The sequence below is a fragment of the Frieseomelitta varia genome, unplaced genomic scaffold (assembly GCF_011392965.1).
Source record: "Frieseomelitta varia isolate USP_RPSP 00005682 unplaced genomic scaffold, Fvar_1.2 scaffold_707, whole genome shotgun sequence".
Taxonomy (NCBI): Eukaryota; Metazoa; Arthropoda; class Insecta; order Hymenoptera; family Apidae; genus Frieseomelitta; species Frieseomelitta varia.
In genome coordinates, this window is record NW_025110487.1 from 180,840 (window position 1) to 191,427 (window position 10,588).

General features: G+C 42.6%; 1 long non-coding RNA gene across 1 annotated transcript in view; it reads left to right on the plus strand.

Annotated features, from left to right (window-relative positions):
- The first annotated feature begins 20 nt into the window (after nucleotides 1-20).
- LOC122535357 overlaps nucleotides 21-10,588 on the plus strand; it is a 60,444-nt gene continuing 49,876 nt past the window's right edge. The window contains exon 1 of the long non-coding RNA XR_006308147.1: nucleotides 21-2,540. This is a non-coding gene — a long non-coding RNA (uncharacterized LOC122535357). The remainder of the gene's footprint in view (nucleotides 2,541-10,588) is intronic.

Below are 10,588 nucleotides of genomic sequence, written 5' to 3' on the forward strand. Positions count from 1 at the left end.
TTAAATACATAAACAAGCGAATATTCTTCTTTGACGCAAATTTCAAGTAACAATATCATTTATAACAGAAACGAAACATTTCATATGGCAGAACAGAAAAAAGAGCGCATGTATTTGATAGCATTCGGTGCATGTTTGTTTAGTATCAGATTGCATGGGAAAAAAGCGTATGCGAGAGAGAAAGGTGGTCGTTTTGTGGTTGGTGGGTTGGTGCGTTGCCATTTATCAAAAGGTTTATTCGAAAAACCTAAAACGTAACCTCTGAAATTCAACAAGTGCCCCTCGAACATCGAGCGAGAGAGAATAAACGAGTAAGCGAGCAACAACATCCAACCTCTATTACGTGCGTGACGCGACTGATGTTTTGCGCGGGGAGTGGGGAGACACGAGTCCCCCTACATCGTGGTAGGGGTACGCGATCGGTGTACTTCGGAATAGTTCGTAGCTAGTCGGACGCGTTCGGCTTCTGGTTTCTCCCGCGGCCGCATAAGCGGTGTCAGCGTGTGCGCAGACCGGCTGCGCAGCAGGCGTGTGCGTTGTCCAGATTCTTTGTGCCATTCCTGGCATACCAAAAACAAGAGTGGTGACTGCGCTCGTATTTACCGGGGTGCAGCCTTGCGCGCTAATATTACTGTGCGAATTTTACCCGTGGTGTAGAGGCCCCGCGCGCGCGCGACGCCACGTCAGCTCGCCCAGTGGTAAGTACATTAAAGAAAATAGTGTCGAAAGATCGCGGAAAGAGCGCGTCTACTCGTCCACGCCCGTGTGTCCCAGCGGCGTCGTCCCACACAGGGGCCGCGCACCGAACGGATTCGACAGCAGCGACGAGACGGCGATATACACACCGTCAGACACCGACAGACGGACAGACGGACAGACGGATGAAAGAGAGCGAGAGACAGAGGGAGCGAGAGACATTCGTGCGAAAGAAAGAGACAGATCTACAAACCTATCGTGTGATAAAGACAAATGTACAAAAGAGAACCTGAATACGATAGAGTGCGTGAATGGTGTGTATGCGTGGCGACGTTGTCCGGTAGAAAAAACACATACTCAATCCTCGTCATATTCCTCGTATGTCGTGATTGTCAGGTTCGTACTTCCGGTGACCGTGATGTTCGCATTGCTGGCTCCGATGTTGCTGTTAGTGCTCTTACTATTGCTTTCCGAGTGAGAAAGAAGGAAAGAAATATAGTATATGTATATAGTACATATACATACGAGCGAGAAAGAGAGACGGAAATAGAGAGAGAGAGAGAGAGAGAAAGAGAGAGGCTGTGTGAGAGAAAGGATAGGAAAGAGGGAGGGAAAGAGCGAGCGAGCGAGCGAGTGAGCAAGCAAGAGAGAAAGAGAGCGTGAGCGTGATGAAACGATAGTCGGATCAGTTTGATAAACGAAGAGCTGGAGTCGTGCCGGTCTATCCTTGCGGTTTGGCGGTACATCCGTCTTTGTCCGATTGTCGCGTGTTTACGAGCGTTGTGTCAGCTGTGTGTCAAGAGACGCAGCCGTGTGTATACGTGTGTGTTACGCGAAGCGTGTGCAGTCTCTCTGGCAACGTGTACGGGACTCGGCCAGCGACGGAGACTCGCGTCGAGGAGGTTAGGAGCGATCGGTGTGCCGGTGGTGGTGGGCTGCGTGCGTTTCCCCGAGGAGAGCGCGCCACGACAGAAACGTGTGCTTCTCTACCTAGTGCCTGCGTGCCTGCCCGCTCGCTCACCCGCTTCTGGTGAATTCGTATGGTGAATTATTGATCCGCGGCGGCGTGTGCGTGCGGAAAAACCGCGCGCGACTATAACGCACCGATTCACGCTCTGTACTAAAACCCGCTACCAACGAACCGATGAAATCAATGAGAAAGTTTGCCGAAAATCAAATAAAACGACAATAACACGTTGTTTTGAAATCTGTGCACGCGAGAACGCCTTGTATATCGTGCGAGATCGAAGGTGGAGCAGTGGTGGCAGGATTTTCTTTCCCCTAGGCCGGGACCAAGCGAGAAGTGTGCAAACACATATTACATACGTTGCTCCGAACGCAGTGTCTTCCTTTCTCCTTTTCTGTCACTGCCCTGCCTGCCCTGCCTCTCTCCTCCTCTCTTTGCCTCTTTCTTTCTTTCTCGCTCTGTCTCGTTTCCCCGCTCTTTCCGTTATACGTTTGTGTGTGTGCGTGTGCGTGTGCCTGTGTGTGTGTGTGTGTGTTCGTGCGTCTCGCTTTGGCTGCGTTACCTTTGCCGCGTGTGCATTCACGAAACTAAACGCGGGAAAATCTTCGGCGCGAAACATATCCCGAGGGAATGTACACTTGTCCTGTGGTTATCGCGGCACGCGTACGCTTCTCGGAGCCGGGCCAGTGAGTGAGATTTCCAAGACCGTGCGAAAGTATGTTGGCGTGAAGGCGACGAAAGTATGTTGTGAGGCGACCACCGAGATTAAGGTTCGAGGAACTTGAAGGCAAAGCTCTTTCGAGTCTTGATAATCCAGGACGAGCGAACCCTATCTCCACCACCGCGACTTGGATGGATACTGTGCATTATTTCTGGAGTGAGTTTCTCTTTTAATCGTTTGTGTACGTTGCATGGAACCAGGTCTGTGTAAGTCTGTCTGTGTGCCTGTGTGTACGCGTATACGTATGTATATGTAGCAAGAGGGGGAGGTGTAGGTGTGTGAATAACGAGTGTCTTCTAACGTGTCGTTTTTTCACGGCTTTCGCCACTCAAATTTGCCGCCGTCGGGACACACGTTCGCGTAGACAGATTTACGACTATTGCTCCATTTATTTTAATTCGTATTTTCCACGTAATTTCATTTGAAAACTTATTTCGGTGAATATTTTTAAGAAACATCGTAACAAGTGTCATTATTTAAGAAATTTTTTTTTCCCGCGTAATATTCTTCATAAAATTTTCGCGCCTATAATTCCTATCGTAAATGTTGTTACATACATATTTTTCAATTTGAATAAACATTTTTAACGCAAGATATACGATTTTTAACATAATATTGGATATTTAACGAAGGATAGGATGGAGGGATGGAGCGTTAAAAATTACTAGATTTCTTTTAACAAGTTCCCTAGATTTAAACTTACCTCCATCTTGCATCCGTTGCGTCTCCATCTATGATTCGATTTGAAGTTCATAGTTGCCAATCGACAGTTGACTTTAACGGTTAATGAGAAAAGTATCGTCGAAGTGACAGTGACTTTAATACCGTTACGTTATCGTAGTAGGTTATCAAAGTAATTCCACGGTGTGTAACATGGTAACACGCCATTACATAAATTTAATCAGATACTTGCTATCGTGGCGGGTAAGCGGGTACGACCAGGTACGCTGTTTGGAAAAGATTGTTGCCGTCGATTGTGCATTTCGGATCAGTTTATTCACGCTGACTTCTCCCTGTCATCGACCGGTTCGTATTTCAATTAAAAACTAGTTAGCCGGAACGCCAGTTTTCCGCCTTCACTTTATTGTCACTGTAAACTTGTATGTCATACAATGACATACGTTACAACAAACAACTTTTATGCATAAAGTTGCGATTTATTTCATTCATGTACATTAGATTATTTACTCTTTTTGTAAGAAAACATTTTCACTAAGAAACATTCAAGTAGCTTTAAAGTTGTATTGCCATTTGAATTACTTTGATTTTTAAAATCATTCATGTTGCATACACAACCTCAACATTCTGTAACATTGAATAACATTTTCATTATTTTAATTATTTTTGCTTTCTACGTCAATAAAGTGATTGTACTATGTTATTGTAGATTGTAAATGAGTATAATCGAACATAGACAATGAAAATTGAATAGAAAATTAATTTACTTTGGAATGGTTATATTTGAGGGCGTTGTGATAATTGGCGTACGGTTGAAGTTTAGAATTCCGTAAATTTTGTTAACACTGGTGCATTATTTTTATTCATATCTTATCTCTTCGCACCTATCCCATTTGATCAAAGAAATATCTCAAATTGAAAATGTGATTTGAATGACAATATAGATAAATAGGACATTGAGTATTCAACAGTTTCATCGCAATTTAAAAATTTATAGCCATACTCCATCCATTTTCGTCATAGGAAGATAAACAGTTATTTGTTAATGTATACTAATGAAACATGAGAATATTTTGAGAAATGATTATTCAATATTAGGAATATTCTCATGTGCAGTGTTGTTTATCTTTGGCTCTTTGTCACGCGGTGAATCATGAAACAATTGCTAATGTATAAAACGCGTAGTATTATGTTTAAAAAAAATATAGAGTTATACATTTATAGATGACATACAACAGTTTGGAGACAAATTAATTCTTCGTATAATATATAGAGTACAAAATAACAATTTCAAAAAATTCTACATTTATCAATGTCCATATTATATTGTACAATCATTAAGACAAATCTCTATCGGGTTTCACTAAATATACAATTAAAGATTCGTCAGTTGAAATGAGATATTTTCAAATTAGGCGACTTGACTCAAATTCAAACTGTTGTAGTCTTCTATCATACATGAGAAGACTACAACAATGAGAAGAAATTATTCAATTTTACATGGGTACTTTGTATCCAGATTTCTAAAATTATTATTAATGTTATCATATTATCTTGTCCATGCTGTCCATGATTATCTCCAATCTTTTTCTATCCGACGTGACGGAAGTTCAACAAATGGAAAATTTCAATTGTAAATTCACGTTCGAGGCAAAAGGAGTGTAGTCCATTCTTGTTGTGTGGAAGTTTCAATTAAGGATAGTGGGGATAATTTTACGACTCACCAAATGTGATAAATCGTTCGAAATGCATTTAAAACCACATACGTAATTATCGTTTAAATTGTACATACATATAAGCACGTGATGGTCCGCGGAAGTGTGGATTGTACGACGGTGCGTGTTGAAAGTCAAACGAGCCGGTTAAAAATCGTCGGAGCCGGGTTTCGAGGACCGGGCCCCCCGATACACGTCTTCGAACTTCTTAACCAGGGGCCGGATAAACATCTGGGGCTCCCTAGGGAGGGGAAAGGATATCTGGAAGTGAAGCAACTCTGTAGCGGCGGCAGGTGCAACCTGTGTGTTTCTTCGAGCTTGTTCTCGCCCCTCCTTGTTCACCGCTAGCTGAACAGCTCGTTTTTCTTCTGGAGCAAGCGGTGCACGCACGCGAACCGCGGAACCGGTAGCGTGGTAATCGGTAATCGGTAATCGATGAATTCGATATTCATATCACCTTCGCTGAAACTCATACACACACTTTCTACGCCTGATATCAGAAGCTTTTTATCCACGCGTCTTATCGCTATATGTCAAATATTGCAGCTCCAGATAGTGTCACTTTTCTTTTTTCTTTCCCTTTATTTCTAGTAGTAGATAATCGATTTTAATATCACGGTTATTTAATTGCGATTTCTCCCACTTTCTTGTTCTTTGTTATGTCTTTACAAGATTTGCAAATCTGCAAAATTACCGCAAAATGTTGCAAATTGAAAGAAATTGCAAAGCGACAGTAAAATAATTCGACTTCAACTCTTGTGGGATCATCTACGAACTGGGAATTGAAAAATAGCAGATTCATCGAGCTTTTTCGCGCTCGAACTCTGATTCTTTTTCTACTTTATCGCAAATTCGACGTTCTTTTGTTTGATAGGAGAGTGATTGCATCTCGGTAGACTCGTGACAACAGCTAGACTCATTAAACCGAGGTTTCTTCGCGATATAAATAGGACTTCTTGTCCCATTGCACTACGGAAAGAGCAAATAGATTATCACGCGTACCACGACTCACCGCTTCGACCACTTCTCTCTTCTCTTCTCTTCTCTTCTCTTCTCCTCTCTTCTGTTCTTTCCTTTTCTACCGTTCGTGCCATTCTGTTTCTCTATTTGTACACTCTCCTCTCTCTGAGTTTCATTTGCTCTTGCAAAAGCGCTCTCTCTCTCTCTCTCTCTCTCTCCTCGAAGAGGGGTCGGTAACGCGCGTGACTTTCTATTTGGCGTAGACGGTGCCAAATTGTCAAGTAACTAAAATTACCTTCGAAGGTGTACGCGTGTCTTTCTCTTTTTCCCTCTTGACGTCTTGCTCCACGGTTGTCCCTTTGCTTTTTTCACGCCGTGGCACTCGCGCCACGATTGGCTCCTTCTATCCTCCTCCTGCACGTCGAATTTCATTTTCCACTCTTCGTTTAATTGGACGATTCGTCGTTATTTGGCTTCTCGGATGTCCCGAGCTACGCAGAGCTGTCCTAGCCGGGAAATGTTTCGCATTATTTCACTTTATTTATCTCGGAGCAGTTGTAGATTTCTTTTATCGTCGATCCTGATCTCCCGTTGCTCCAATTTGAAATTTCGTTATCATCCAACTTGAAGTTCAACACTTTTGGGTCGCAACATTTAGTCTGGAAATCTAGAAAAATAGATAATACGGATCCTCGTTGGATATTCTTCTCAAATATTGTCTTAGGGATTAGTATCTTTAGCGCAGAATTTTGCAAATCATTCATGGTAGCTGCGAACATTCGTAGCGTCTTTATTAAGTGCTGTACAAACGATACTCGCGTCTCTTGTACTATGACAAAGCTTAAGCACGTGAAACGTGCAATTTCTTACGCAATCTTGCATTGCCATTCGCTTTAATTATTTTCTTCGAATATTTCGTTACGATCTGACCCCCCGACTTTCTGCGTATATTTCTGCAAATATTTTTATAAATAGCGAATGAGTTTTCAACGTGCAACGGAATGATCGATCGATTCGCGAGTGAGGAATAACCGATCGATATTTCAACTGTTTTGAAGAGTACGTGAGTTTATTTTTGTCACGAGACAGAAGCGAAAGCTTGGTGGAGAGTTGAACGTTGCGCCGAAATTGCGGAACGATTTAACCGGCGCGTGCTTCTGTCGAGTGTTCATTAATTCAGAAACGGGTCTGGGACATTAACTCCGGTGATCCGCGTGTGTGCGGCAAAGGACGACCTGTTCGAGCATCTAGTGACCCTAATAAAACCTACAGAAAAGGTCGTCGTTCCTAGATCGATTTGCGAAAGGTCGAACGTCACGCCACCGGAGATTTCTCGCATTTAAACCGATGTAACCGGCCCACCTCCCAGTCAAAACTAATTTAAATTGTTGTCTTTGGGATTTAAATGGCTGGTTAGCACGTACGACGCTTTGTCCGGCAATCGACGTTCGTTTGTCTAATTAATTATCGTCGTTTCCATAGACGGTAACAAACGTGAACAAACCGTCGGTCGGATCTTTGTCATGCATAGCATATCTATCGTTCGCACGAATCTCCCAAACTCTCCGACAATTTTCACTTTGCCTTGGAGCGAGACAATTACTGGGATATTTTGAAGTCTTAGCGCGATTTATTTATGTAGCTCGAAAAGTAGGATTTCTCCGATTAATCTATATTAATGGTAAAATTGAATTTTTATCGACATATCGTACGATGTTAATTAAATTTATACTAACTCGTATACGTGCAAACTAGAAGCAAACCCGTAAGCAACGTTTCAGTACGAAACAGCGAATCTGAATGTGAATTCGGATAATATAATGTTCAACTAGCAGAATGTTTGACTCTCTGACTTCGTGTAATGCCAACAACAGTCGTAATTAATATAGCAGAAATTATATAAATCTGTAATAAATCAAATTTTTCTAAAGATCCGCTGTCTAAATACATAGATATATCGATGCAGTCTCGACGCGCGTGCAGTCTCGCGAGGCAATAAAAATGGAAACGACACGAGCACTCGATCGATTCCGAAAAGTGACAAGAGCTGAAGTGCGGCTCTCGAGCAATTTGTTGATTCATCGGGCACGTTTTCGTCCGGCAGAGAGATAATTTCGCGTGACGTTGGTTTTTTAAATAAATGTCACGTACACACGTGTGTTGATGGTATCTGGATCGTCCGTTTATAAAACCAAAACTGCCAGTCTTTGCAACCGCCGTTTGCATTTCCAACTGTCCACGATTGTTGGACGACGAAATTCTTTTTTCTTCTTTTTTTTTCATTTTTTTTCATTTTTTCCCCTTTTTTTTTTTCTTTTTGTTCTCCGCTCGTCATTAATAATGTAAAATTGAAAGCACAGTAAATTAAACGTCGGTGTGTTTCGCGCGCGTGCCCGCCTGCCCGCTCGCTCGTCTGCTCGACCGTGTAAATTTCATCGAATCGCACATGAAAATCGTACACGACGCGTTGATTTGTATCATGCTCATTTGCCCGTAATATTATATTTCCCGTAATATTGCGATCGCGAGCCGCGCGGCCGTTGCAACGATCCGTTGCACGATTGAAATCTCCCAGCGAATCCTGCTGACTGAGCGTTACGAAAGTTTAATTTAGATTTGATATTCCAAAAAAAAAAAAAAAAAAAAACAAATAGGTGATGGAGGGAGAAAAAGGAAACTAAATATCACGGTAGAAGGAAAGGGAAGGAGAGAGAGAGAGAGATAGAGAGAGAGGCTGATAACGTGGATCGACTGTTGGAAAATAGATAAAGTTATTGAAAACAAAAAAGTGTGCGTCACGATCGATCATCTATCTCCGTGCTTGATAAACCACTGTCCGATAAGCGATGTCACGATCGATCGGAATGTTACTTGGCTGCGGGATTTTCAATGGCCTTTCTTCGCGTAGTTTTTCCTATTTTTTTTTATTTGGAGTAAATCTGCAAAGAGACCGCGGATTTTCGTGAAAATTCACATCTTTGGGAATTTATACTTTGGAAGATGAAAGATGTACGAGTTTGTGGGTTTATCTGTTTCGAGCGACGAATTACGCACCGTTTTTCAAATCGCCAGGCTACCAGATTTCGCCGTGCGCTCGTTGCGGAGCGTATGACGCGACGTCACGACTGTTATTACGAAACGAGAGAAAATGTTCCTGCCCGGTAATCGATACTCGATATCCGGTAATAAGACGGCCGATAGACTGCATATATACCAATGCCACGTACAACAGATAGCACTAGAGAATTTATCGGTGTGTACACGTGTAGCCCCGTATCTGCCGGTTGAATGCGGAGAAACGTGTGCATTTCAATCGCGTGATTGAGAACGTGTACGGGGTCGAGCTCTCCCCCGGGGGAGTTTCACGGGTCAGAAAATCATGGGGTGGCTTTACCACCTGGCCGATGTTTCTCTGCTCTCCTCTCCTCTCCTCTCCTCTCCTCTCCTCTTCTCCTCGCTTCTCGTGTGCACGTGTCTCTACAGGGTGTGTCGGCAATCGCGGTACAATTGACACACAGAGGATTACTCGACGCGTGGAAAGGAAAGTAAAATTTCCTCGTAATTCTCGTTCCAAGATTGATCAAATTCCAAGACCAGATCAAAGTCAGTCTCTAGTTTTCTAAAAACTCTAGCTCTAGCTGGCGAAATTTGATTCGACACGTTTGTTATTTAGTCTCGTACTAGTTAGGTACGCGCCACTCGTAACTTTGAAACTTTTTACGAGCAAGAGTTCGTTAGATTTTTCAGCCTCTTGTCGATTGTATCAGCCTGGTTACTAAGACACCCTATACATACACTTACAATGAAAGCACACAGTTAAGACTCCCCTCACGTTCGAATCATCTCCTTCCCCTCTGCATCCCCCTTTCACCCTATTCGTCGCCTACTTTTCTCTTTCTGAAGCAAGGCTGCACCCCGGTGCAGTTTGTCTGCATACCAGCCGCGCCGCAATCACGCGATTCCGTCGTTGGTATCGGTCACCCGGTACATAATGAAGCCTCTTTGAAGTTCTTTCGGATACTACCGCCATACTGTCGTGCCTTCCAGATAGTACCGTGATATACGAGCGTGTGTTTTTATTGTTAGTCTGGGAGATGCTTGTCGCGAGGAAATTGTCTTTCGAAGAAATTGCTTCGATATCGATGAACGAGTGTTATAACACGTTCACTGCGATTTTTATTACATCATTTATTTATTGCTGATTTTTATGCGTCAGTTTGATTCGTTCTGCTTGTTCGTCGGAAATTCGTTTTACCCATTCAGAGAGTTATAATGAATGTTTCTCCCTCCTCTGTAAATGCGGAAAAATAAGTTTCTGTTCCCAGTGGAAAAAAAAGAAAGAAAAAAAAAGAAAAAAGAAACGAATGCACAGTGGTGAGACCTTTTTTTCTTAAACGTAATAAATTTCCCACAGTTTCGTAGAATATTGAAGAGTGCCTGCTTTCATCGAGCATACGGCTTGGTACAACGGGAATTGTTGGCAATATATTCAAAATATTCGAAGCGTTTTAATTATTCCGTAACACAGAAACTGCGAACGAGCTTCCGCGATTACATCGTTCGTTATAACGATTTTTAAATTTCCCTCCCCCTTCCCCTCGCACACCAGGATAATACGTATTCATAATACTTAAACTGGGAGGGACGAGGGATCGGTTTCAATTTGCAATTCAAAAGCTCGCGGACTTATTTCGTTTCCCAGGAACGCAATATCTGTAATAAAATAGCCCAATTTCGGCGGGCGATGTACTGTAACGAAGGATGCTAATCAGTTTTCACTCGAGTCGAGTTCGCCGTGCGTTTTTTTTTTTTTTTTTTTTTTTCCCTTTTTGAAAATTCGATTATTAACGA